We start from the raw sequence: 27,498 nt of genomic DNA, 5'->3' as shown, positions 1-27,498 counted from the left end.
AAGGCTTTTTGGTATAAATTCATTTTTACTTTAATTAAATATGTTATTTGATTTAGGTTGCCAAACTAGTTACACCATTTATCGAAAACATAACCAACCTATAGCATAAGAAAACTAAAGATTATTTAGAATATGTTTCAAATACAATTTTATTAGGAGAACAAGTAACAAATAAATCTTCCAGGTCTAAAATCTAATATGAAACCTTTGTCTACTGCAAAGTATTTCTGGACATAACTCTGTGGAGTCTATTTATCAATGTTTTCACTCAGGATTCACACAATTATTCATATTATGTTTAATTAAAAGTGTAAATGTCAGGTGAAAGTTGTATGACTGAAATAGATTCTTATGAGAAAACAGTTAAAATAATGATTTTGAAATTAGGTTTAAAATCACATGTATGGTCAAATTCTCCGACACTGATTATGAGTGTACAATATCTTACAGGGTGATTAAGAAAAGAAAATATTCAAACAACACAATAGTATATATTCAATAATACCCTGACCTATTCAAATTAGAAAGTGATAGCCAACATTTCCAAAGACTTGGCTAAACCATGGCACCACTCAACCACATGCAACCAGTGGTAAATACTGATAATAAAAATTCTTAAGAACTGATTGTAAAATCAGAGAAATGATATTATAGTCTCAGCTAATAGCGGCATTTGTTTTTTTTCCTCCAGTTTACGAATCTGTTTATCAAAATTTTGGGCACTTGCTGTGAAAATGACAACACTGGTACGGTCATACTACATATTCACACTACTGCAATCCAAAACACTATTCACAGGACACTAGCCCAGATCTAACATGCTTTCTAAAACAAAGACCATTTTAACATTTAACAAGAAACTATTTTTAACCACATCCTATATGACAGTTAACTGTTCAAAGCTTTTTTTTTTTTCATTTTAGGAAATGCGACGGTTCCATGCCTAATTACTTTTTGCTTTTGAAGTTTCTTATGTATTTTTTTATTTTTTTTGCACAGATTGGCATTCCATCTGTAGTTTATTTCATTAAATCTAGTTGTTTTTTCTAGTTGTTAAGTAGAAAATTAAAAAAATGTTTCCGCACATACAATAAATCCCAGTGTCATAATGAAGATCAGACATGGGCGCAGAAACCTGGGGCTATATTTATATTTACTTCATTAAGAGTTTCTGGTAACATTGGAATTTTTTTCTTTTACATTCTTGGAAAAAGTGTAGGGGTAGATAAAGTCAGAAAGAATCTAATCTAACTGACCATGGCACTTCTGCAACAACACATCACCTATAATGAGCTAGTGTTTTCTGTTTTTATAAATACCTATTCACTTTAAGGCCAGTAGCACACAGAGGTAAGAATTTACTGATGTTTATACTCAGGATCTTGATGACTAAACGATCCAGATTAAAATGTTTGTTAAAGACCTTTCGTAAATGTGTGTACAGGTATATGCGTATGTATACAAGCGTAAAATTCTTCTTCATTGCCAGTGTTGCAAAATATGGATGTAAACGCAAAAATGATTGAACTCAAAAGTAGAATTCTCTATTTTTGTTTTACAGCTCTGTACACGTCTCTGTCTTACTTATTTTTATGCAGTTGCGTGTATTGTTCCATAGACAACAATGCATCTATATTCAGATCAGTAAAAAAAAATAGCCTTATATCTGTTGCTGCAGTGGAGAATGGGTGTTGCTAGATCAGCTCCGCTCACACCTGAACCAATACAGGATGCATCAATATTTTCCAGTGTGCTACACTTCACTTTTCTATTCTGTGGCATCTTCAGAAGTTTCCGGGAACTGAATTGATTCGTTTCTGATGAGCGTGTGAGTTTTAGCACACACCCTAAGACCTGCTACAGCCGTCTTATTCACACAATTCATAACTTATTGGACATGTTTATAAACCGTGTGGGCAGGAAGCGGTTAATTTTTACTGTACTTTCTCAATTGCTTTGTTTCCCCAAACTGGAATCATTTCTATTCAAGTATCTGGGTGTTAAAAGTGTATTTTGGAAAACCACCAACATATACACAGCTCCTACTATCGAGCTTCCAAAAAAATATGTAATTATGCTTTGCTGTTCACATAAAGGCCATCGAGAAAACACTGAACACATAGACGCAACACAAAGCACACCTATAAAAAAAGATTTAAAAAAACATCAAAGTGTCTAACCTGTCAAAACAAAATCTTATATGGCTGTTTTTATTGCTGAAAGTGAATGATGCAACATTTACAATATATTAGACTATACATGCTAAAACCCTGATGCCTAACCTGCAACTCTTCTGACAAAATTCCCCATCTGATGATACTAATTTTTACTTCAATGCCCCTTCATCCCAATGTTCCACCGAAACTCACATGGCATTGGACACACTTTTTTAAAACTCTGAACACCAGTCAAAGCCCCTGTCACTAAATTAAATGGTTAGTTTACAATCCTGTTTACACCTTGCTTTTGCTTTGCTTCAAAAAAAATTATACCCCGTGTCGCTTTAGTGGTGCTTCAAAGCGTCTTCAAAGCCTCCATAGAACTCTATGACAATGCTTGCTTGAAGCACCTGCAGCTTTTGAAAGGCTTTTAGGGCTCATTTACACTTGCTTCAACTCCAACACACAATAAAGTGCCAATCAAAACTCTTGTCACTAAATAAAATGGTTAGTTTACAGTCCTGTTCACACATTGTGGCTCGCTAAAACCAGAAAGTGCAAAATGTGGTGAAGTTCTGCATAGAAACCAATCAGCTTCCAGGTTTTTTGTCAAAGCTTAATTGAAAAAGCTAAAGTTAAAAGCTAATTGGTTACCATGCACAGCTGCATCAGCTTTTGCACACTCTAGTTTTAGTAAATCAACCCCATTGTGTTTTGCTTTGCTTCAAAAAATTATACCCCATGTTGCTTTAGTGATGTTTCAGAGCGTCTTCAAATCCTCCATAGAACTCCATGACAAAGCTCGCTTGAAGCACCTGAAGCTTTTGAGAGGCTTTAATTCAACTTTAGCTTTGCTTTGTTTTGGACAAATTGCAGGTATGGGATATCCACACAAACACAAAGGGAATCTAGCAAGCTCCATTAAAGCTTCAAAAAAAAGCACCACGAAGCATCACAGAAGCATCAAAAATACATCAAAAAAGCATGTTGAAGCGGTAGGCACTTTAATGTGTGTTGAAGTCTAAGCAAGTGTAAATGAGCTGATACCAAGTAATACCATGAATGCTTCTTGAGCATGCAGGAGCATGTCACCTTCTCCCAAGATGCAGAGCTCATGCCAATCACCAGACCCAAACACTGTCACCTGTAAACTCCACCAAGTCTGACATTGCGATTACATAGAATTGGAACTCCTAGCTTCAATGAAGTGTAGCGGATGACATTTGTGATCAAATGTCACACACATTGTAATTTTAGTTTTTGCCTCAGAACCTTACAGTACTGAGGGTTAATTGTGTAGATAAGGCTTAACACCAGTCTGGCCAGGCCATGATTGATGTTCTGCCTGGTCATGTGAGCGGTGAGGTGCACATGACAGGCTAGAACCTAGCTTGGTTGGATGTTTGAGTATGGCCCTCTCGGAGCCAATCAGCAGGAGTGCCGGGCCTGCTGAGGAGTCTGGGAGAGGTGTGGGTCACGTGTTCGGGGTTCCAGAGTTGTTTGAGAGACCCGTGTGGTCTGTTCTGGTTCCAGGACCGGGGTAGCCCCATGAGGGGTCCCGGTCACGGGGTGTTCGACATCCCGCAACATGTTCCTGTCAGTGGCCCCTGATAGACCCGACTAGTCTGGGGAAGGGATCTGTCTGTTCCCAAGTCTCAGAACCTGCTGGTCTGAGGTGCTATAACTGAGGGAGGATTCAGAGTGTCCGGGTGTGCTCTCGGCTTGGAGGGTCACCACAGCTCATGCAAGTGACTGGGGGAGGAGTCTTCGGAGGAGGGCCGACAAGTGGCATCCTGAGAAGTGCCTGGTTACTGAGTTGTGAAGGACATTGACGAGTCCACACTTTTCCAGTACCTCAAAGGAAGCGGGAAACGTTCCAGGTACAGTTGGGAAAAGGTTCCTGTTCATCTTCAGTTGATTATTCACGTTTGAGTCAACGTGCAGACTGCCATGACCTCTGGCTAGAGATCTGTTCAGCCTTGAAGAACCCAGCTGCGAGTGGCTACTCTCTGGGTGGAAATAGAGACTTTGTTAAACCTGCAGTACAAGGTACCTGAGTTCTACACTAGCGCCCTCTGTTCCCAAAGAGACTGTGTTTTGTGAAAGTTCTACTGCAAAATAAAACCTTTTGAAAGGACTTTATTTGTGTCGGTGTACAAGTCGTTGGGTATCAACCCTGGGAACCCCTAGCCACGGAAGAGCAGGCCAGGAGAAGGGTAAGCCCATTAATTCAAAGGCCGCGCAGCAAAGGTTGTGGCCGCTACAGAAGTAATGGGATGGCAGGGGAGCATGGGGAAGGTAAGTATCAGCACTTTTTCTATTTTATTATTGGAAAAGCTGTCAGTGAGCCCGCATAAAGAAAGGAAAATAATATGTGTACCTCATGTGATTTTGACATCTGAATTTATTGTATATCAGGGTGAGGGGGAGCAAATCTAAAAATATTATCAACAAAATTAGTATAAAATGGTAATAATCTTAAAAATAATATAAATGGCTTAAAGTGTTACTAAACCCAGCAGTATAATAGCAGTTTTTTTACTTCTATCAGTGCCTTGTTAAAGATGTAGGAGGAGTTTTCATATTAAACTGGCTGACCTATCAGAATGCAGGACCCCTCTGTCTGGACACTACTGATTGGCCCTGTGCTGATCACACACACTCTCCCAAGAAGGGGCAATGCAAGAAGGGGAAAATCTGTGCATACAGGATCAAACAGCCCCTTTACACAATGCAAAGTATAACAAACATGCGTTAATGCATATGATTTTATTGTTGTGGGTAAAGTAACACTTTAAATACCCTTTGACTCACTACCTGTAAAAAATATGCAGTGAGTCAAATAGAAGCGAATGACTCAAAAAGCACTGAAGTCAGCAAAATAGTCAGACAACCAATATTTTCTGAAAAAATAATCAATGGTAGCCTACATATGTGTCTCTGCTGGTTTCATTTAAATAGCAACTGTTGCCTGTTGTAAATATTTAGTTATACTTATATTTTTATTATAAAATTATAGTTATTATAATTTATTAATATTGACAACACCACCAGTCTACAAGCACAGCATTCAAGATTTTTTATTTCAAAGCAAACATGAGACAAGTCTGGACTGCTGGTCTGGTAATTCTGGCACATGCTCAGAATAAAGGAAAAAAATCAATCATTAATTTGGGTGGATATATAGGCTGGACTTTTCACTCCCACAATGAAAATAATAATTTTATATGTTTTATATACCGTATATGTCATATCCAATATTCATTTTTTATATCTATTGCTTCTATACCCACACACTCGCACTCTCTTTGTTTTTTTTTTAAACAAATAAATGTTTAATACATGAATAGACTCCCAGAGCTTTATGGGTTAGCAAAAAAGACAGCCTAGCACTAGTCATCTTCTTTCAGGCATGATCCAAAGCTTAGGGCTTGAGCAATCCATAATGGAATGAGTCAATGCATTGGGTCTTTCAGCTCTGTGTGTACATTTCAGTTTGAGCTTCTAATCTCTGTAATGTATTTTTTTTTTAACGTGATAGAGAAAATAAAGCGAAAATGAGCCAGAATCTCCCCATGCTTACTACATAAAGGACTACATACAACTTAGATGCAATATTTAATTTTTAGTTCACTAAAAAATGTTTGTTGCCATTTTTATTTTTAGGCTTCACCATCAAAATGTAAAGACAGAAAATATATACAAAATCCCTATACATTCTGTTTAACCACTTTCAGACCGGACCATTTTGCAGGCCAATGACCGGACCACTTTTTACGATTCGGCACTGCGTCGCTTTAACTAACAATTGTGCAGTCGTGCGACGTGGCTCCCAAACAAAATTGACGTCCTTTTTTCCCCACAAATAGAGCTTTCTTTTGGTGGTATTTGATCACCCCTGTGGTTTTTATTTTTTGCACTATAAACAAAAAAAGAGCGACAATTTTGAAAAAAACACATTATTTTTTACATTTTGCTATAATAAATATCCCCCAAAAATATCTAAAAAATTTTTTTTCCTCAGTTTAGGCCGATATTTATTCTTCTACATATTTTTGGTAAAAAAAAAAAAATATAACAATAAGCGATTATTGATTGGTTTGCGCAAAATTTATAGCGTTTACAAAATAGGGGATAGTTTTATGGCATTTTTATTAATAATTTTTTTTCTAGTAATGGCGGTGATCAGCGATTTTTATTGTGACTGCGACATTATGGCGGACACATCGGACATTTTTGGGGCCGTTGTCATTTATACAGCAATCAGTGCTATACAAATGCCCTGATTCCTGTGTAAATGACACTGGCAGCGAAGGGGTTAAACAGGGGGTGGCAGTGTAGGAGTTAAGTGTGTCCTAAGGACATGTTACTAACTGTGGGGCTGGGACTGTGTGTTAATGAACACTGATCTCTGCTCCAATCATAGGAAGCAGCGATCAGTGTCACTTGTTGCTAGGTAGAATGGGGAGATGCTGTTTACAATGGCATCTCCCTGTTCTCCTTCCCCGTGAGACGATCGCGGGTATGCCCGCGGTGATCGAGTCCGCGGGACCCGCCACCGGACTCACGGGGGTCCCGACCGGCACACGCGCATGCCGCCGGCAGCACGCATGTGAGGGCAGGGCAGCAAATTCAACTGGATGTACCTGTACGTCAGTTTGCCTGCCCATGCCATTCTGCCAACATACATCGTTGTGCGCCGGTCGGGAACTGGTTAAAGTAGAACTATGGCCTACAGATAAAAAAAAGTGCTGCAGTTACAGTTTTCTCTAAAGCCTCGTACACATGATTGGATTTTCTGACGTGAAATGTGTGATGATAGGCTGTTGGTGGAACATCTGACCGTCTGTATGCTCATTGGACAACTGTTGTTGGATTTTCCATGTACAAATGTTGGATAGTAGGTTTTAAAATTTTCCACAGACAAATGTCTGTTGTCGGATTTTCCGAGCATGTGTACACAAGTCCTTCTGACAAAAGTCCAAAGTACAAACACGAATGCTCGGAAGGAAGGGCGAGCCAGAAGCAGTTGGTCTTGTAAACTAGCGTTCATAATGGAGAATTAACATTCGTGATGTGGCAAATTATGAAATCTTGAAATGCAGCGCACATTCTCTTCTTCTTTAATGGGATAATAATGGAGCTGCTTTGCTGGTGATATTGATGGAGTTATTGCAAACAAATTTTCATAGGCTTTTTTTTCTAGTGATATCAATAATAATATTATTATGCTTTTTTTTTTATTTGGGTTACCACAACACTATTATCCCGTAGTTTTTAAGATCAAAGATACAACTATGTTGATGTCCCTTGTCAATTTTACATTGTATTTTTTTAAATGTAACTGCCTACTCCCAAACTGTCATTTGAAGTAAAACACATAGACAAGTATTATTCTCCACAATTTTTTTTATTGTGCATTAAAAAAAGAAAACAAATACAATTAGGCATGCTATTTGCCAAGAGAACTTAACCAAAAAGTGCATTCTATGCTAGGCTTGTGCAATTCGTTTCGTAACGAATCGAAATTCGGCCGAATTTTGCATCTTATGTTATTAAGAATGTCCGAATAAAAAAATAACAAATTACAACGAATACGAAAGAAATATAACGAATGAATTCGAATGAATTCGACATGATTCGAAATGATTTCAACCGCATTCGAAATTATTTCAACTGCATTCGACATTATTTCAACCACATTCGAAAATATTTTGTGACCCGATTTTAGGGCCATGTATCTCGGGGTCACTTGGTGCTAGACACTTCAAATTTGGATATGTTGTAGTGCTAGTACTATTGTGTTTGCATACCAAATTTGGGGTTTCTAGCTATAAGTGACCCCGAGATATGTGGCCCCAAAATCGGGTCGCAAAATGTTATTAGTTATTAGAGCAGAGAATGACATTTTGCAACCCGATTTTGGGGCCACATATCTCGGGGTCACTTATAGCTAGAAACCCCAAATTTGTTATGCAAACACAATCATACTAGAACAAATTTGGAGTTTCTAGCACCAAGTGACCCCGAGATACATGGCCCTAAATTCGGGTCACAAAATATTTTCGAATGTGGTTGAAATAATGTCGAATCATGTTGAAATCATTTCGAATCCGGTAGAAATATTTTCGAATTTGGTTGAAATATTTTCGAATGTGGCCGATTTTTCGAATTCGGTAGAAAACTAAACGAAATCCGAAAACGAATTTAAGGAAGTTAACGAATATAACTAAACGAAATTAATGAATTAACGAATTAAAACGAAACGAAACTAAACAAATTTTTTCCTTTTGCACATGTCTATTCTATGCATCCAAAAATATAGAAAATCAAATCATTATTCAACCAAAAAATAAAATAAAAGCCCCGTGCATGTGTTCTGCTTCTTAATATAGGGGGTCAACAATGCCAAGAGTTGGTGAAAGCAGGGGCCCGTCACCTGGAGATAATTCCAAAAAATCTCTGGATTATTCTCCTGGAGCTCCCGCAGCAAAGGCATATGACATAATTGGTCATGATTAATAAAGCAATCAATTTTTGGTCCAAGGACCCCTCCTCCTATTGTTCCTGGACTGGACTTGGGTCAAAGCAATAACTCCAAGGCCAATAATAACACCTTATCTGCTCTGATTCCACAACATTGCTGGTCAGAAACTAACTGAAAAGCGCAAAATGAAAAGTGTGAAATGAAAAGCGCAAATCAACACTCAACAAACTTCTACTAAAACAAAATTAGCAGAAGTAGCCCAAAGGGTGGCGCTAAAGAGCTGAAAAAACACATATTAAGTAACTATTTGTTGGCCGACAATTCCTTGCCGTTTGTATGCAAGACAAGTTTGGGCCAACGCCCTTCTGACAAAAGTCCACAGTTTTGTTGGCCAACAATCCGATCGTGTGTACAAGGCTTTAGTCCTTCTGCAAGCACCCACCCCACAATACCTGTTGAACTCACCAGTGAAGTTCACCTAATTACATTTTCTGTGATGGTGTGAGAACAATGCTATTCATGAATTCAGAGCAGAGTTGCCACTCTCATGTAGACCGTGCCTGCTTGCACTACAGTGGGATGAAAAATGGTACTGTATAGCGGTGTGGCTATCAGCATTATCACTGCTGATTCACAAGCCCGTAACTTGTCAATTAGCACCTGGCCACACCACTGCTTTCTGGAGGAAACAACATTGGCTCTGTTGCTACTATGATCTGCAGTGTCCAGGAGGGAAAGCATATGAGTCTTTTGTTTGTTTATTTTATGAGGCTTGTTCATTACATCACATAGTAAATGGATGCTGTACATTTTACACTGTTATACAGGAGCCTTTAGTTATACTAATTATAGTACATAATTCCAGTGAACCTTATTTTATGTCTAACTGGTGCTGTGTTATAGAGGATCATACTATTTGATGAGATCAGCACAGGCAGCGTTGATAGCGTAATGTAAAGTATACTTGATCTTCACTGGAAGTCTGCTAAACTCTTCAGCGCAGACTAATAAAAGGGACATAGTCAAAGCATGTTAGTAATCTGAGAATCAAACAGCATTTAATTAAAGGAAATATGAGTAGATACTGATGGCCTGCTGCTGCATGAATACCTTGGTAGGTAATTTTATATTTGGCACCGCTTGCTTAGTTACATTTTTATGGAGATGGCAGAAATGGATGAATGCCAACGCATTAGTTTACCTGACTGCTTTATAGGAATTGCATGCCAACAAATGATCAGTAACTATGAGAGGTAATCAGAAATATGAATTACTCATTTAAAAGAATCCCAGTGAGAGTGAAATCCACAGCTCCATTGCTGCAAAGTACTGATACTGGCTACAATGTGTTAGGGAGAAGGAAAACATGTATGCAGATGTAAGGAAAAATTATTATACCTTTACTCCAAATCAATGTTGTCAAACCTCTTACTTTTGGTGTTGGTAGGGACATAGCCATATACTATAAGGCTGCTTTCACCCTGGGGCGGTGGGTCCATTAGCACTTTTAACCCCCGCTAGTGGCCGAAGAAAAGGTTAAAACCACCCATGTTGAGGAGCTTCAGAAGCAATGGCAGGGGTGGTGTAGGAGCGGTGTATACAGCGCATTTACACCACCCCAAAGATGCTGCTTGCAGGACTTTTTTTCCCATCCTGCAAGCTCACCGATCCAGTGTGAAAGCACTCGGGCTTTCACACTGGGGAGGCATGAGGGGCAGTTTCAGGAGCTTTACAGGCGCTATTTGTAGTGCTGAAACACCTGAAAAGTGCCTCAGTGTGAAAGGGGTCTAAGAACAGTTTTTGAGACTGTGGGTAGAAATAAAATATAGAGCCCATTTAAATGACTTTAATTATAACTAGAGCAGAAAACACTTTTCTTACATTGATTGATGCTGGGCCAATATGTAATCATCAATTAGTGCACATTTTTTCATCTATTGCTTCTCTGTGCTCACAAAACATAACATAGATGTATATACCGTATTTATCGGGGTATAACACGCACCGGCGTATAACACACACCCCAAGTTTAGGAGGGCATTTTAAGGAAAAAAGTTTTAGGAGGGAAGTTTAACGAAAAAAAAACTTACATTTAAATGTCCGTCAATGCAGCCTTATCAGTGTGCATCTGCAGCCTTGTCCATCATTGCAGAATGATCAGTGTCATTTGCAGCTTGTGCAGCATCATTTGCAGCTTGCCCAGCGCTGTTTGCAGCTTTGCAGCCTTGCCCATGTTTAAATTTCCTGCCGCTGAGACAGACAGACAGATTGGCGTATAACACGCACCCATGACTTTCCCCCGATTTTAAGGGGGAAAAAGTGCGTGTTATACGCCGATAAATATGGTACATATATATTAACATATGCACATGTAGCCAGGTGTTGTGCTACAGTAATATGGAGAAGGAGACATTGGGGTTGATTTACTAAATGTAAATAGTCTGTGCACTGCAAGTGCACCCACAAGTGCAGTTGCTCTAGATCTGAGGGAAACATGCAAGAAAAATAAAATACTGGACATGCACATGATTGAATGATAAAAATCATCAGAGCTGCCTCTCAGAACTAAAGCAACTGCACCTGCAGTGCACTCGAAGTGCACTTTTTAAATGCACAGTATATTTGCATTCAGTAAATCAATCTCACTGTCTTTTATTCCTTTACTGAGATACTGATGTTATGTTGCACCATTCCCCTCCGACCAGCAGGGGGAGAGTTAAAGCCAAGCAAACCCATAGACTTCTAAGCAGAGAGCTAAGAGTCTTGGGAGCTGTAGTTTCAGACAGCAGCCATATAATGGGATGAATGTACTCCTTACTGTCAAGAGTCTGTGGTAGTAAGCCCTTGTGAATCGCCAACTCTGGGTTCCTCAGGTCGTGGAGTCTAAGCCCCAGCTTGATTCTTCGCCAGGGCCCCTGATGGTGCAGATGGTCTTGCAGCAAGCTGGAGCCAGGTCGCAGCCACCAGGTACAACCAGTTGAGGATGCGGAGACCATCCACGTGTGCAGAGTACAAAAAGCAGGAGACAACTGGAAATCCAGGAGACAAGCCAAAGTCAGGATGAGCAGCAGACAAGCACGTAGATGAAGCCAGGATTGGTACACAGGTAGTCAGACACAGTATACATGAGTAGTAGCAAACAGGAGCTCAGAGAGCTGCTCAGGCAACATGTGGCTGGACTGAGCACATTTATACATAGGCAGCCAAACTGGGAGACAGTCCAGGAAGTGATTGATGGGAAAGGAAATAAAAACCCGCAGAATAGCAGGCGATGCCCAAAGATGAGCACAGAGCCAAACAACACATGTGAAGAAATCACAGGACTAGCAGGAATACTGCAGCAAGGAGGTAAGAATACACAGGCATGGAATACATTCTCATGGAATAGACCCACTAGTACTATTGTCTCTTGCTTACAGTTGTCCCAGGTCAAAAAGCCACAGTACTTAAGACACCCAAAAGTACAAAATGTACTTTGCAACTTAGCTCCCACTTCACCATTTATTGTGCAGCTTATTCAAACAAATGCTGGTTTAATAAAAAGTCCTGTTTGGATCTGATCTGAGTCTAAAGCCTCATACACACAATTGGATTGTTGGCCAAAAAAAGCCTTTGAAAATTTGTTTGCAATAACTCCATCAGTATCACCAGCAAAATAGCTTCATTGGGGCCTTATTGGGGCAAATTTTAGAGCACTATGAGCAGTTTCCTGATTGTTCTGTACTGATCGTGCTCCCTCAACTTCAGGTCTGACCAGCGTTTCCTCAATTGCTCCTTGGATTGTCGTACCCCAAAATTCCTGTGCAGACTTCTCACAACATTAGTCATGATCTTAGCCTTTCTCACATTTGGGTTTCGGTACGGTCCATACTTCCCATCATAGTCGGCCTTCTTCAAGATGTCCACCATCTCCATCATCTCTACAAAGGATATATTTGAGGCCTTATATCTCCTCCGGGATTGGGAACTGCCTTGCTCCAGGCTTTCCTCCTTTTTGCTGCTCTCTGCATGCACCTGCTGTCTCTCTGCCATGTGTTCTCCCACTACGCTGAAAGGGGCGGGAATACACTAGAAATAAGGTCAGGGGTGGAGTTTCACACATGTACAGTGTATATAAAGCATAACACGCGTGCGCCGTACGTATGATCTGTGAACGGAGGACGGCGTATCGTAAGCGTCGTTCATGCAAACGAAGGTACAATTTTAATTTGGGCCATCAGTGGTTAGTAGTCTATACTGCTTATAGATTAAGGCCTATATTGGGACAAGATTAGGAAAGTTTAGCCTGACATTAGGGTTTGTCTTGTGTTGTGTCTTTCAGAGAAAATTGATAAATTTACAGACCCAGACTTCCTGCCAAACTTCACGGACAAATACAGGGAGCTGCCATGTCTCTGGCAAGTCAAAAACAGTGACTACTCCAACAAGCTAAAGAGGAAGGCAGTGCTGGAGAAACTGTTGGAATTGATGAAGCCAGTGACTCCCACAGCAGACATCGACTATTTGAAAGCCAAAATTGGTGGCCTGAGGAGCACATAATTGGGAGCGCAAGAATGTCCAGGAGTCTGTGATATCAAGAGCAGGAGCAGATGACGTTTATGTACCCAATGTATGTAAAAAACAACAAAAACAAAGATTATTCATGAGATCATGAGAAATAATAAAAAAATTTTTGTCAGAACTCTGTGTGAATATCAGCAGCAAAGCAACTTCATTATTCTAGCATTGTAAAGAAGAAGAGAATGTGCTGCAGTGAAAAATTTCTAAATTTGCAGTGTGACGAATGTGCTATCTCCATTACGAATGCTAGTTTTACAAGACTGAGCGCTTCCGTCTTGTACTTGATTCTAAGCTAGCATGGACTTTTGGGCACAGACTTGTGTGCATGCGATCGGACTTTCCGCCAACAAAGTTTTGTTGTTGGAAAATTTGAGAACCTGCTCTCAAACATTTGTGTGCGGAAATTCCGACAGCAAATGTTCGATGGAGCATAAACATGGTCGGGCTTTGTATGCGGCATAAAACTGTAATTCAAATAAAAAAACACATGTATCATTAGTAGTTTAAAATAGGAAAAAAATATCAGACTCTCCATATTATATAGTCATTTAATGGGCTTAGGTTGTAAATGTTCTTATATTGAACATTGGGAAAGGGACCTTACTATAACTTTAGAAATACCAGAGTGGCAAGACATAGCAAATACCTCATCCAGGATTTCTATCAACATGGCTTTGTTGGAATCTAATATAAAACTTTATTGAGGTGGCATATGGTTCTGCCAGAATAGCTAAGATATGTTCACAGGCTTCTCCTAATTGTTTATGAAGCTGCGGCCAAGTGGCTACCATGATCCATATTTGGCAGCATTGCTCTAAGATAACCAGGTTTTGGATCAGAATATTTAATTTTCTTGGTAACAGCAGTGCACATTGCAACTCCAGAAATTAACTGATCTAACTTGGGTGTACCGTATACTGAAATATAAAAAAAACAAAAAAATAAAAAGGTACATAAACCCCATGGTATTTCAAAAGTATACTGTGAATGCAATGTATATATTTTTTTGGTTAACAAACAGAGGCTTATCTATTAAGGGTTAAAGAGAAATGCATTGCAAAGTACAACCATTCATTTATACAAATGATACCATTTTTTCTAATTCCATAAATTATTTACTGAACCTAATTATAAATTACTGCAAAAGGGAAAAAAAAAACAATGTAGTTATTATTGCAGGTTGAGAAAAGTTTTACAGTATATTTTAGTATAGAACTATGCTTCCACCACCTAATGCACATAATACACATTATATTGCTCAAGGTTGCCCCTGTCTATTCTGTATCCTTCATACCTTGCCCCTCTTACCCTCTTCTAGCTACATATCCATTTACATAAAATCTGATATGGGGCTCATTTAATAGATATAAAGAAAAATCCCATTTCTCCTTTCTCTTTTTTATGGTGGTTAGAACACAAATATTTACAATTATACAATATAATTTCTGATGGTTTCTGCAGGTTGTAATTATACAAATATCTTCTCTCTCTCTCGATATCTATCTCTCTCTCTCTCTCTCTCTCTCTCTCTCTCTCTCTCTCTCTCTATATATATATATATATATATATATATATATATATATATATATATATATATATTGTATAGATGTATGTATATATACCAATACATACAACACCAAAACTCACTCCAGATATGTCACCTAATGCCAGTTTAAAAAAAAAAAAAATTTAAATCAAGCCAACTACATTTCAGAGTCTATGACTTAATTTTGTAAACTAGTTCAAACATTCCAAAGAATTTAATGAATGATTATAGGATTTAATTGTATTAGTCATTTATACGACATATTTCGTATTTTGTATTTGTTTCCTAATTAAAACTCAATTGTACATTTTTTAACCTAAAAATATTAAAAGCATATGTTATTAGGTCTTATGCATGTTTACAGTGACCCAACACAAGAAAATGTTGATTCATTATATAATCCAATTTATCACAATAGGCAACAACCTTCCTGTGTGCACAAAAATTCATATTAGCAAGCCTCTAAAAAAGAGTTTGCGCTACTACCTGTTAACAAGTGTTTAAAGCAAACATGTTACAAGTTCAAACGTACAAATCCATCCATACAGTTTGATATTAGGCATTTCCTGGTGCCTGTATATACTATCAGCAGACTTCCCTGAGGCTCCAGCCTGACCCAAAGAACTAATGATGGAGACTTTGGACCTGATTTACTAAAGATGGAGAGTGCAAAATCTGGTGCAGCTCTGCATAGAAACCAATCAGCTTCCAGGTTTTTTTTGTCAAAGCTTAATTGAAGAAGCTGAAGTTAGAAGCTGACTGGATACCATGTACAGCTGCTCCAGATTTTGCACTCTCCAGTTTTAGTAAATCAACCTCTATATGTCCCTGAAAAGTTCCTCACCATTTTTGTTTTAAGGCTGTTTTAAGGCTGTGCTTTATTAAATGAATATTAGCCCTCCTTAGAAACAATACAGTTTGTTTGCTCTATTCTAGCTTACGCAAAGAGCAACTAAAAATCAGTACGAAAGACTTAACTTTTGTGAAAATCAATGACCCTATAGATTACCCTCATTTTATTGTGGGATATACTGCCAGCGAACCAGTTCTTAGCTTAGCTAAAAGGCCATATGGAGTTTTCAAAGCTTCGGCGTAGTGGTGTGTGATTGGGTGCCTTCAAAGGCTAATATTTTCTAATTAAGGCCTTCACGGAATCTCGTTGTTTACAAATGCATTCTTGGGCAACAATTGTATGCTCGAGTAACAATTTCTAAGCATTCTTTGATGGTCACAACAGAATTGAATAAGCCTGGATATACAATCATGTGAAGGGCTAAACTATGGTGAGGCACATAATGTTTTTTTTTTTATCAAACTCATAAAAAATAATTTGACATTGAGAATGTAAGCTTGAAATGTTGAACCGCAAGATTATGACTAGCTGTAAAAGAATATTCACTTTGGTATCATTTAATCACAGAGAAATGTATGCCAGGTATTTCTGTACAGTTTATGAGATTACATGGCATACATTTTTTTTTCTCTTCTCAATTTTCCATTAAGAGTGCTACTTTTTATGAGACCTTGGTAAAGTTGCTATATTAAGAAAGTGCCGAAACATATGCTTACTTGTGTTAAATTGTATATTAAAGCAGAACTTTAGGCAAAACTTTTTATTTTTATTTTGGATAGAGTAAAGGAAGGTTATAACCCCTGTCAGAAATCTTTTTGCCATCTTTGTCGCATTGCAGAGATTTCCCTTCACATCTGTACCATAGCCAAACAGGAATTGAGAGGAAATGCCAGCAAATTATGGGAGTTCCTTGGGGACCCCCAAGTCACCAGAACGAGTGTCCCCATTGGAAGATTTCCCCTCTATTACCTTTCTGGGGGGCAACCCAACATTTTTGATTTTCTTTTACTTTCTCTTTCAATAATAACGGTAGACAGGACAAATAGAGAGGGTGAATCTCCTTAACAGGGGCACAGATAGCAATAAAGACAGACAAGCAATGCGATCCCTCTCCCCACTATCCAAAAGAAAAAAACGTTTTTCCTTTAGTTATACTTTAAATGTACTGTTAGTAAGCCTCATTGTAAAGCAATGAGGTTGTTATACTAAAGGCAAACAGACTGTGCAGTTGCTCGCATTTTCCCCAGAGCTTAGTGAATGTGGTCAAGATTCACTTTGTAAATAATTCCCACTCAGGTGCAAGGAACTTAAAAAAAACATATTTTCCTGCACATAACTGGGTGATGGAAATTAGCAGAGTATCACCACATTCACTAAGCTCTGGGGAAAATGAATGCAACTGTACTTGCAAAGTGCAAAGTCTATTATTAAATAAACCCCAATGAGTTACACTGGGAGTCCATAGCTCTGTGTAAGCAATGACTAGTAATGGAAAAGTGATTTTCCTATGTTCCTGGCAGATGAAGTGGTGGAAGAGCAAAAAAAAGGTAATAATTTGCTGATGGGATAAATGAATGTGAACTTGCTGCCTTGCTCCATGTGGGAAAATGAAAGGAAAATGAGGTAAAAGATTGACGTGGCAGTAAGTACAGTAAAACATTGAATTGCAAGCATAATTCGTTCCAGAAACTTGTAATAATCCAAAAGCACTTGTATATTAAAGCAAATTTCCCCATAAGAAATATTGGAAACTCAGATGATTTGTTTCACAACCATTTATTTCTAAGTCCTTCAGGTCCATAAAAATGTCTATCCACAAATGGCAGCCTCCACAAGGGGATTAGAAGCAAAATCCAGCAGGAGCTACAGAGTATAAAAGAGAAGAGAGGCGCCTCCAAGTGTAGCAATATGGTTACATTTAATGAAGGTATAACATTTAGCAGCTCACATGGTTGATGAATAAAACAGGCACATCTAAGTATGCAGGCATCTGGTGTAAAGCTGACCATCTTCTGCACCGATGGCTATCACCGCTGTCAGTCTAAAATCGTGACTGGGAAAATAACAATGCAGTAGAGTGATCTGAAAGTGAGGAGCGCAGCGTGGCAAGGAGTGCAGTGTGGAAGGGATTACATTGATGGCGGTATGGAGGATTGTCTATGTCAGGGGTCAACAACCTTTTTCGCCTTAAGGGCCAGATTCAATGTATGTGAATGTATGGAGCGCCACATTCACCTGCCAATAAATGAAGATACTACAAATCCTAACATAGTAATAACAGTACAGGTTTACCCCACTTTACGGTGCTTCATAACACAAAGTCAGTTCACCCTGAGGGAGTATGTGGCTGGGGATTCAGATTTTACTGCCCCCACCCCTATCCTGGCACCCAAGTGTGGCTGGTGCCAGCCCTGCCAGCCAGCATGGTCTGGAGATGGGGTTCCTGTCTCTAGGGAAAATGGGGTTCCTGCCCTTAGTGGAGATGTGGGCCCTGTCCCCAGGGGTGATGGGGTCCCTTTCCCCAGAAGAGAAGGGGTCCCTTTCCCCAGTGGTCATAGGGTTCCAGTCCCCAGGTGAGATGAGGTCCCTGTCCCCATTGCAGTGTCCACTGTACCCCTATAACAATGTCTTTTGTCCCCTGCACCCACCACTGTATTTTCCTCTGTCCCCTGCACCCCACCCCACAAACACATGCTGTGTAGGTAGAACTCTCCTACCTTACACAGGTGTATAGCAAGCAGAGCAGCAGAGATTGGCATTACAGGGCTGGATGGGGGGGCGGGAACTGCTGATGTTAAATTTTCACATTAACAGGCTGGTGATTGGTTACTAGGATCGCCCGGCAACCAATCACCTGCTGTTTAATGGAAAAGTTAACTCCAGCAGTTTCTGTCCTCATCCAGCCCTGTGATAACGGCCGCTTCCTGCTGTCCAATGAAGAGGACAGTGGCGAAAATGTCCAATTAATCATGGGTTGGACATTTAGCGGTGGTGAGCTGGGTGGGGCTCACGGGACGCGCGTTTCTGACCCCTAGTCTATGTGGACAGCTTTAATCATGTGAGTTGCTAAATGTTGTACCTTCATTAAATGTAACCTTATTGCTACACTTAGAGGCGCCTCTCTTCTCTTTAATACTCAGTTCTGACCTGACGCTACTTATATATCAAGACATCGCTTGTATACCAAGTCAAAATTTATAAAAAAAAATTTCCTTGTCTTGCAAAACACTCTCAGACCAAGTTACTCTCAGTCCAAGGTTTTACTATATATGCAAACACGTAATATGTTTTTGCATGCAAATATTTTGCCATTTATTATACACAATGTTCAGGTGAACAGGTATGTGAATAGATTAGATATTCTTTGAATGTAAAGTGATTATAATTTAAATTATGATCCATTGTTTAACAATGGCTAACTAAGGGCTCAAAGCATAAAAGGGTAAGCAATTCTTATTGGGGTTGTTCTGGGAAATATGTGAAAGTATCTTCCTAAATGCAAAATACAAAACAAGATATTAATGACAAAATACCTATTTTCTTAGCATAGCTTTTATGAAAGGTTTGTCTCAATAACAATGATCTGTTTTGTTGTGTCTACTCTGTTGCCTCATTCACAGATCAGTTAAGTTATAGACTTGATGATTTCACCATCATAGCCCATGCCAGACTATAAAGTCAAGAATAATTTAGACACTCTATGATAAAGTCAGACATAGGTGTGTTAATTAAATAGCCTTTATAGGGCTAGAGAACTGGGCAAACTGCCCATATGGAATTATTTCAATTTATTTCAAGAGCCTTACTGATAGATTTCGGTACTGAAAAGTGATAGCTAAATCTACTGAAGCAAAGTGCCCCTTTACTCACTATGCTTCAGTGTAGGCATCTTTATCTCGTTTATCTCCTTCTCCCACATCTCCTTGGGTTCCTGGACATGCCCAGGGACATCTCTCCCTCAGGAGCTCAGACAGGTCATACCTGAGGCGGAGGTAGCTGTGTACGTTTCTGTAGCCAGGTGAGAAGTTCTCCATTGTCAGAATCAGTGTAAGGGCAGCCGGGTCAGAGTCTAATACCATTCAACTTCCCCAAAAGAACACTCTACTATGGGGAGCCCCTCCCCAATCGCTAAAAGAGAGCACCAGTTCCAGTGGAGTAACATTTAGTCCTTGGGCCTTTGATCTCTACAGCTGTTCACCGGTTTTACCAGAGCTACCCCTGACTTTACAATGTCTATAAAGATAATGGCAAGTAGCTGTGTTCTATATTGTTTTACTAAAACAGTGATTCTCAGCTTGACTCTCTGTTGTTAAAGTGTTCTGCAGAGATTATGCTGTGCAGCAAAATGTTACCCTGAGTCAGGCACATTGCTGTGAACAGCCTATGTTTGTGCAGCTTTCATTATTCTACAGTGTATTGATTTTTGTTACATTTTTCCATTATTCCTTCTAACTTTGCACTTGTCTAATAAACTCTAGTTACACTCTGTATGTTCATTCAGCCTATTACATGTTCTCAGGGGCATTGCTAGTTCTGTAAAAGAGGTAAGAGGCAAGAGCCCATAGCAGCGGTCACCAACCCCTTTGCAGGCCCGGGGGGGGGGGGGCATTTTGGTGGTAAGCAATTTTTCACAGGCAATGGCTGGTGTTGGCGCTTCAATCATCATGGCACCATGGTTGATATGGTTTCAGGGTAATTGAAGTGCATTGTTTCTATTGTTACATTCTAATAAATAATGAAGTGGTTCCACTTACCATAATGCAGAATCAGAGGGAGCCCTGGACGTGTCACTTGCCACATCTCCTGCCACCAGATGCAGCATGTCACTTTCCACCATCACCTATCGCCAGATGCAGCGTATCACTTGCCACCGTTGCCTGTCACCAGATGCAGCTTGTTACTTGCCACCATCACCTACCACTAGATTTGAATTGTCACTTGCCATCTAATGTGGATTGTCTCTTGCCATGTCACCTGCCACCATTTGCAGATTGCCATGTCACCTGCCACCATTTGCAGATTGCCACTTGCCACGTCACCTGCCACCTGATGCGGATTGTCACTTGCCACGTCACCTGCTACCTGATACGGATTGTCACTTGCCACATCACCTGCCACTATTTGCAGATTGTCACTAGCCACATCACCTGCCACTTGATATGGATTGTCACTTGCAACGTTACCTGCCACCAGATGTAGGTTGTCACTTGGAAGATCGGTGATGTGGAGCAGGGCGGAGAGAGATGATGTAATCTCTGCTTGTCCGCCCGCTCGCTTCTCTCCTCTCATCCGCCTTTCTCATGCAGCCTGCCCACTGCAGATGTGGCCCGCTGGTTAGGCAGAGACCCTGCTCTAAGAGACTTGGGGCTATGGGCCCCAGATTTGGGGCTATAGCCTCAATAGCCACCTCCTAGCAACACCACTGCATGTTCTGTTAAACTTGGCATCTATAAATAGAATCAGGCATATCAAACAATAGTAATGGAAGTGGCATGACAGTAGAGCCCAGTAATACTTTTCCAAAGCATAGCAGCCTACTGTCCCTGCTGAAATGATCACATTATTCCTGGTAGGATTTCTACCTCAACAATTGCCCAAATACTTAGAGCAGGGGTGTTCAACCTGCGGTCCAAGGGCTGCTTGTAGCCTAAGACAGCTATGAATGCAGCCCAACACAAACATTTTTATATTTTTGGGGAATTTTTTGTAAAAATGCATTGACCCTTGGTGAACATATGCGGGCAAAATTTTTATCTTCCCAAAGAAAAATCTCCCACTCTTCACAATCACGCCTTATTAATGTCACCAGATTTGGCAATTTGACAGATCCAGACAGAATTAACTGCACTGAAGCATGGACAGGTTTGCTCCTAGGATAGGCAAGCAGTAGACATGTGCACACAGAAATATTTAATTTCACAATTTCGTTTTCGTCCGAAAAATACATTTATTTAGTTACTCCCGAAATTTGTTTTTATTTCTTTTGTTTAGTTAAAAAATGCATTCGTCCGAAAATCCGAAATAATTAAGGTCGAATCTGTCATTGAAGGCTTATGGTGTCTGTCGAATCTTCATGTCGAATCTTTTCTCTCTATGCCGAATAATCTTGGACTAATAGAGTTAGGTTAGGTACATTCGATCACAGGTTCGATGGACACAGATTGCTGTTGTCAGTGTCATGTCGAATCTCCTATCTATATCGAACTGTTGTCACAATGTCGGATCTTTCAGTCTTTCAGTTTTCGGATTCTGCACGCTCATTATCGTTTGTTAAAACAATAACGAAAATACCAGAAATTTGGATGAAAATGCATTTGGGAGCAGTAGATGACTCTCTTTAAGATGGAGAACACCACATAAGAGGTGGTCAAGGTCACCACCACCATGCTGGGGCTGTCGAGTTGGGCCATCTCCACACATGCACAGTGAAAGCCATTAAACTAGAATGTTCTGCTGCCAGGAGTCAAACAATGACTCGACTAGAAGAGGGCCTATTAGTAAACCTCATCTATATACTAGAATTGTTACTGGACAGAGACACTGAAAGAGCATCCTGTGGAAGGTACTACCAGAAGCCAACAAACTGCTGAGTTAATGGTGCCATATCATCCTCAGGGATGATATAGAGTATTGCAGAATAATGTTCCTCTATGACTCTTCAATGAGCTTGCAGGTTGTGCTGTCAAATGCCCACACTCTCTATTTGTGGTCTGTTTAGTGTCAAAGGTTCAGATGCCCACATTCCATCTCTGACTTGGCACATGTCTGCCCCACTAGAAGTACTGACCATCAACTTTCTTACACTCAATATGTCGGAATACAGATACCATCATGTCTTAGTTATGGTGGATAAGTTCACCAAGTTTGTGGGGGTAGAACAGATCTGCAACCAGACAGCCATCTTCATTGTCCAGATGGTGTAGAAACAGTTTTGCCTTCCTTAAGGCTGTCTACAGAAGATACATTCAGATTAGGGACCCTGTTCTACTCACTAGTCATTCATTTTTATTCTACTCCATACCACCCACAAGGCAATGGGGCATGTGTGACATTCAGTGGTACCCTGATACAATTGCGCTAAGGCCTAGTTCCTGCAAACAATGGAAATGGACCCATTAGTTAGTCAAATTGGTCTGGAAGTATAACCATATAGCACATTCCTTGCTAGGCTGTTCACCCTACCATGTTACATTTGGCTTCACCCATACAGTGCAGAACATAAACCAGTGGTGGGTGAAAGGAAAATTGTAGACACAATGGCAAGAAATCCCTGGAGTTGTTTTAGAATATCCCATTCTAGCTGTGCCATTCTACAATATCCAGAGAGAAGAAATAGAAACCAAGATGCCTGCACCATAAACTCTTCAAACCAGATGAGACCCACAGAGATTCCCATAATAGGGTTTTTAACCACCTCAGTACAGTGCAGTTACACCCCCTTCCTGACCAGACCAATTTTCAGCTTTCAGCGCTCTCACACTTTGAATGACAATTACTCAGTCATCCAACACAGTATCCATATGAAACTTGCGTCCTTTTTTCCACACAAATAGAGCTTTCTTTTAGTGGTATTTAATCACTAGTGGGTTTTTTATTTTTTGTGCTATAAATAAAATAAAACGTAAATTTTGTGAAAAAAATGCCTTTTTCTTCGTTTCTGTCATAAATTTTTGCTAATTAGTATTTTTTCTTCATAAATTTTGGCCAAAATTTATACTGCTACCTATCTTTGGTAAAAATAACCCACATTAGTATATATTATTTGGTCTTTGTGAAAGTTATAGAGTCTACAATCTATGGTGCCAATCACTGAAAATTCATCACTTCTGATCAGGCCTTCAGTACATCAGGTGTATCTCATTTCTTGAGACTCTAACTAGTCAGGAAAGTACAAATACCCCCCAAATGACCCCTTTTTACAAAGTAGACATCCCAAGGTATTAAGTAAGTAGCATGGTGAGTTTTTTTAAGTTGTCATTTTTTCCCACAATTCTTTGCAAAATGAAGATTTTTTATTTTTTTTTATTTTTTTTTACTAAATTGTCATATTATCAGGTTATTTCTCACACACAGCATATGTATACAACAAATTACCCCCCAAAATACATTCTGCTACTCTTCCCGAGTACGGCGATACCACATGTGTGAGACTTTTACACAGCCTGGCCACATACAGAGCACCAACATCGATGTAGTACCTTCAGACGTTCTACGAGCAAAAATGACGCATCTCATTTCTCAACCACCTATTACACTTTTGAAGGCCCTGGAGTACCAGGACAATGGAATTTCCCATAAAATGACCCCATTTTGGAAAGCAAACACCCCAACGTATAATCTGTGAGGCATAATGAGTCTTTTGAACGGTTCATTTTTTTCCAGAAGTTTTTGGAATATGTGGAAAAAAATTAAAACGCATTTTTTTTTTACACAAAATTGTCAATTTATAAGATATTTCTAACACATAGCATGTATATAGCAAAAATTACACCCCAAAATACATTCTGCTACTCTTCCCGAGTATGGCGATACCACATGTGTAGGACTTTTACACAGCCTGGCCACATAGATGGGCCAAACATTGAAGTAGTACGTTCAGGCGTTCTAGGAGCATAAATGACACATCTTATTTCATTCCTACCCATCACACTTTTGAAGGTCCTGGACCACCAGGACAGTGAAATTACCCACAAAATGACCCCATTTTGGAAAGCAAACACCCCAACGTATATTCTATGAGACATGGGCTGCAAATAGGTCTGATGGCCTGGTGACAGGTACTTGGGTACTCTGATGGCCTGGTGACAGGTACTCGGGTACTCTGATGGCCTGGTGACAGGTACTCGGGTACTCTGATGGCCTGGTGACAGGTACTCGGGTACTCTGATGGCCTGGTGACAGGTACTCGGGTACTCTGATGGCCTGGTGACAGGTACTCGGGTACTCTGATGGCCTGGTGACAGGTACTCGGGTACTCTGATGGCCTGGTGACAGGTACTCGCATACTCCGATGGCCTGGTGACAGGTACTCGCATACTCCGATGGCCTGGTGACAGGTACTCGCGTACTCTGATGGCCTGGTGACAGGTACTCGGGTACTCTGATGGGCCGGGACAGGTACTCGGGTACTCTGATGGGCCGGGACAGGTACTCGGGTACTCTGATGGGCCGGGACAGGTACTCTGATGAGCCGTGACAGGTACTCAGGTACCCTGATGTGCCGTGACAGGTACTCGGGTACTCTGATGGGCCGGGACAGGTACTCGGGTACTCTGATGGGCCGGGACAGGTACTCGGGTACTCTGATGGGCCAGGACAGGTACTCGGGTACTCTGATGGGCCGGGACAGGTACTCGGGTACTCTGATGGGCCGGGACAGGTACTTGGGTACTCTGATGGGCCGGGACAGGTACTCGGGTACTCTGATGGGCTGTGACAGGTACTCTGATGGACTGTGATTGACAGGTACTATGAGGGGTGGTGACAGGTCCTCTTTATTGGGGGGGGGCAATCAGTATGTTTGGTGTACACTGTATGCGGTAACGAGATGTTACCGCAATCTCCTCCTCACACACGATCGGTGTGTGAGGAGGAGAACCCGGTAACATCCCGTTACCGCGGTTTCTTTACATTTGAGTGAAAGGATCACAGCCAATCACGTGGGTAAACAGCCGGCCAATGGCTGTTTACCAGCGTTGGTGACTAGCAGTGTTCCCGGGGAACACGCCGCCACCGACGTGCACGCGCAGCGCGCATGCACGTTCGGGGTGTTACCATCTGTGATCGGCCGTGACTTCATCACGGCCGATCACGTGGTAAACAGCCATAACGAATGGCTGTTCACCCCCTTCGGTGGCGAGCGGTGTCTCCGTGACACGCCGCCACCGAAGAAACAGGGATGCGCGCGCACGATCGCGCGCATCCCTGTTTAAACGGGAGGCCGTCATATGACGGCCTCCCGCCACAATAGCTGCGCCGCCTGGCCGTCATTTGACGGCCGGCGGTCAGCAACTAGTTAAAGAAGCTATCCAAGTTCATGAACTACAAATGTCTCTGACACCAGAGGTTAAAAGGCTGCTGTCTTCTTCTCTCCAACCATTATTTCTAGGAGAAGTTGTGGATCCTGACAATATTACGCAGCCCAATAGTCACCCAGCTGAGGTCCATGCTTCTGCTATGAAGCTCTTTTTACCACCAGCTACTGACACACCTGGAGACAAAGATGCATTGCCTCTTGCCCCAGCAGATAGTACCAAAAGTCTGCAAACTTATCAGGGACAGCAAGTTCAAGTGGATTGAAGTGTAACAGAATATATATTTGCTCACCATGTTCAGATGCATGCACAGGCCCATTTAACTCCTTACCCCTTAACCTCCCAGGTTCCTAGACTTGCCCAGTGAAGATACTTTTCCCTGCTTCCTTTCCTCTGCAGCACAGAATGACCAGACCTAATTAAGCAGAAGTAGCTGGACAAGTGATCTGCAGCCACGTGAGACGCTCTCCACTGTTAGAAATGGTGTAGCTGGCTCAGCGCCCAATAGCACAAAACTTCTCTAAAAGATCCAGTTGGCCAGTGGGCAGCTGAGCGAGAGCCTAATATTCCACAGCTTCTCCAAAAGACCCAGCTACTGTGGGATGTCCCTCCCCATTTGCTACCACACTACGCTGTGAGGGACACTGTCAATGAAGATAATTGCAAATAACTGTGTTCTGTACTGTTTACTGAAATAGTGATTGCCATTTTCATTCTCTGTTGTTAAAGAGTCTCATGGAGACTAAACATGTTACTCTGGTTGAGTCACAAAAACAATACCAAGAGTCCACGTTTATTATTCTCTAGTCTGTGCATGATTTTTGCCATTCTGAACCTGTTTTGCATTACTGCTTCTAACTTTACACCTGTCTAGTAAAGTGTGTATTACACTTACATCCTGTCTGATCATTCGGCTAACTACCCATTCTGTTAAACTTCTAAATAATATAAAAGCAAAATAATAATTCTGCCCTTTTTCAGTATAGTTTTATTCTGTTTGTGACACAATATTCTTTGTGTGATGTTTATTAGAGGAAAGCAGTCTACACAAAGCTTATATAAAGAAAACGGTATGTGCTAAAAAAAACAGCAGATCCCTGTAAACCTGACCAAAACAATTTATATTTTTAAAACTAAGAAATATGCCTTTGAGGCATAAACAAGCTTGTTCAGAGACTATTACAGTTTATTTCCACATGAATTTACACACCGGACAGCATACTTTATGATCCAACAGTGTAATAATTTGAGTTACAAACAGCTAGTGTTGATAGATTTTAGTCTGTAAACCTTATTTAGTTCAAAGGAAGTATGTTCTCTGGGAATGAGGTCCAGGTTAACTGCTACCATGGGTTCAAGGTGAATCCTGCAGGTTCAAGATTTGGATTCCTGCCAGGGTTGCTGTCAGTAAATGACTTTTTAATTATAAAACCAGCCAAATTACTTGTTATGGGTATTGTTAGTGTTTGCATATTGTGTTTATTCTGTTTAAATATTGGTTGTCTTCATTTTTAGTGCTGTAATTTTTTTAGATTGTCAGTAAAAAATATGCTCTGTCAGTACATTTTCCAAGTTTAGTCAGTAAAAAATGCTTTGGGAGGTATGCCACACAGATTTATGGTATTATTATGTGCAGATTCACCTGGGAGAATTTATTTAACCCTTTCCCGCCGAGCGTACGCAGATGTGCGTACTCGGCTTCCGGGGGGTATACCGGGATGATGCCCGCACCTGCAGGCATCATCCCGGTACCGTTTTGTTCAGCGGGCGATTGGCTATCCAGGCATAACAACCGATGCGGCTAAAAGCCGCTCGGCTGTTATGCCGGAGGAGTGGGAGGGGACGTCCCCCCCTCCCGC

The 27,498-nt window shown here is 40.6% G+C and overlaps 1 protein-coding gene across 21 annotated transcripts in view; it reads right to left on the bottom strand.

Annotated features, from left to right (window-relative positions):
• EDAR (ectodysplasin A receptor) overlaps window positions 1–27,498 on the bottom strand; it is a 163,038-nt gene that overhangs the window by 22,902 nt on the left and 112,638 nt on the right. The gene's annotated exons all lie outside the window — the stretch shown is intronic.

This window comes from Lithobates pipiens, unplaced genomic scaffold (assembly GCF_037356315.1).
Source record: "Lithobates pipiens isolate NorthernLeopardFrog02 unplaced genomic scaffold, aLitPip1_a1.2 Scaffold_16, whole genome shotgun sequence".
Taxonomy (NCBI): Eukaryota; Metazoa; Chordata; class Amphibia; order Anura; family Ranidae; genus Lithobates; species Lithobates pipiens.
This window is presented reverse-complemented; position numbering and strand designations above follow the sequence as displayed.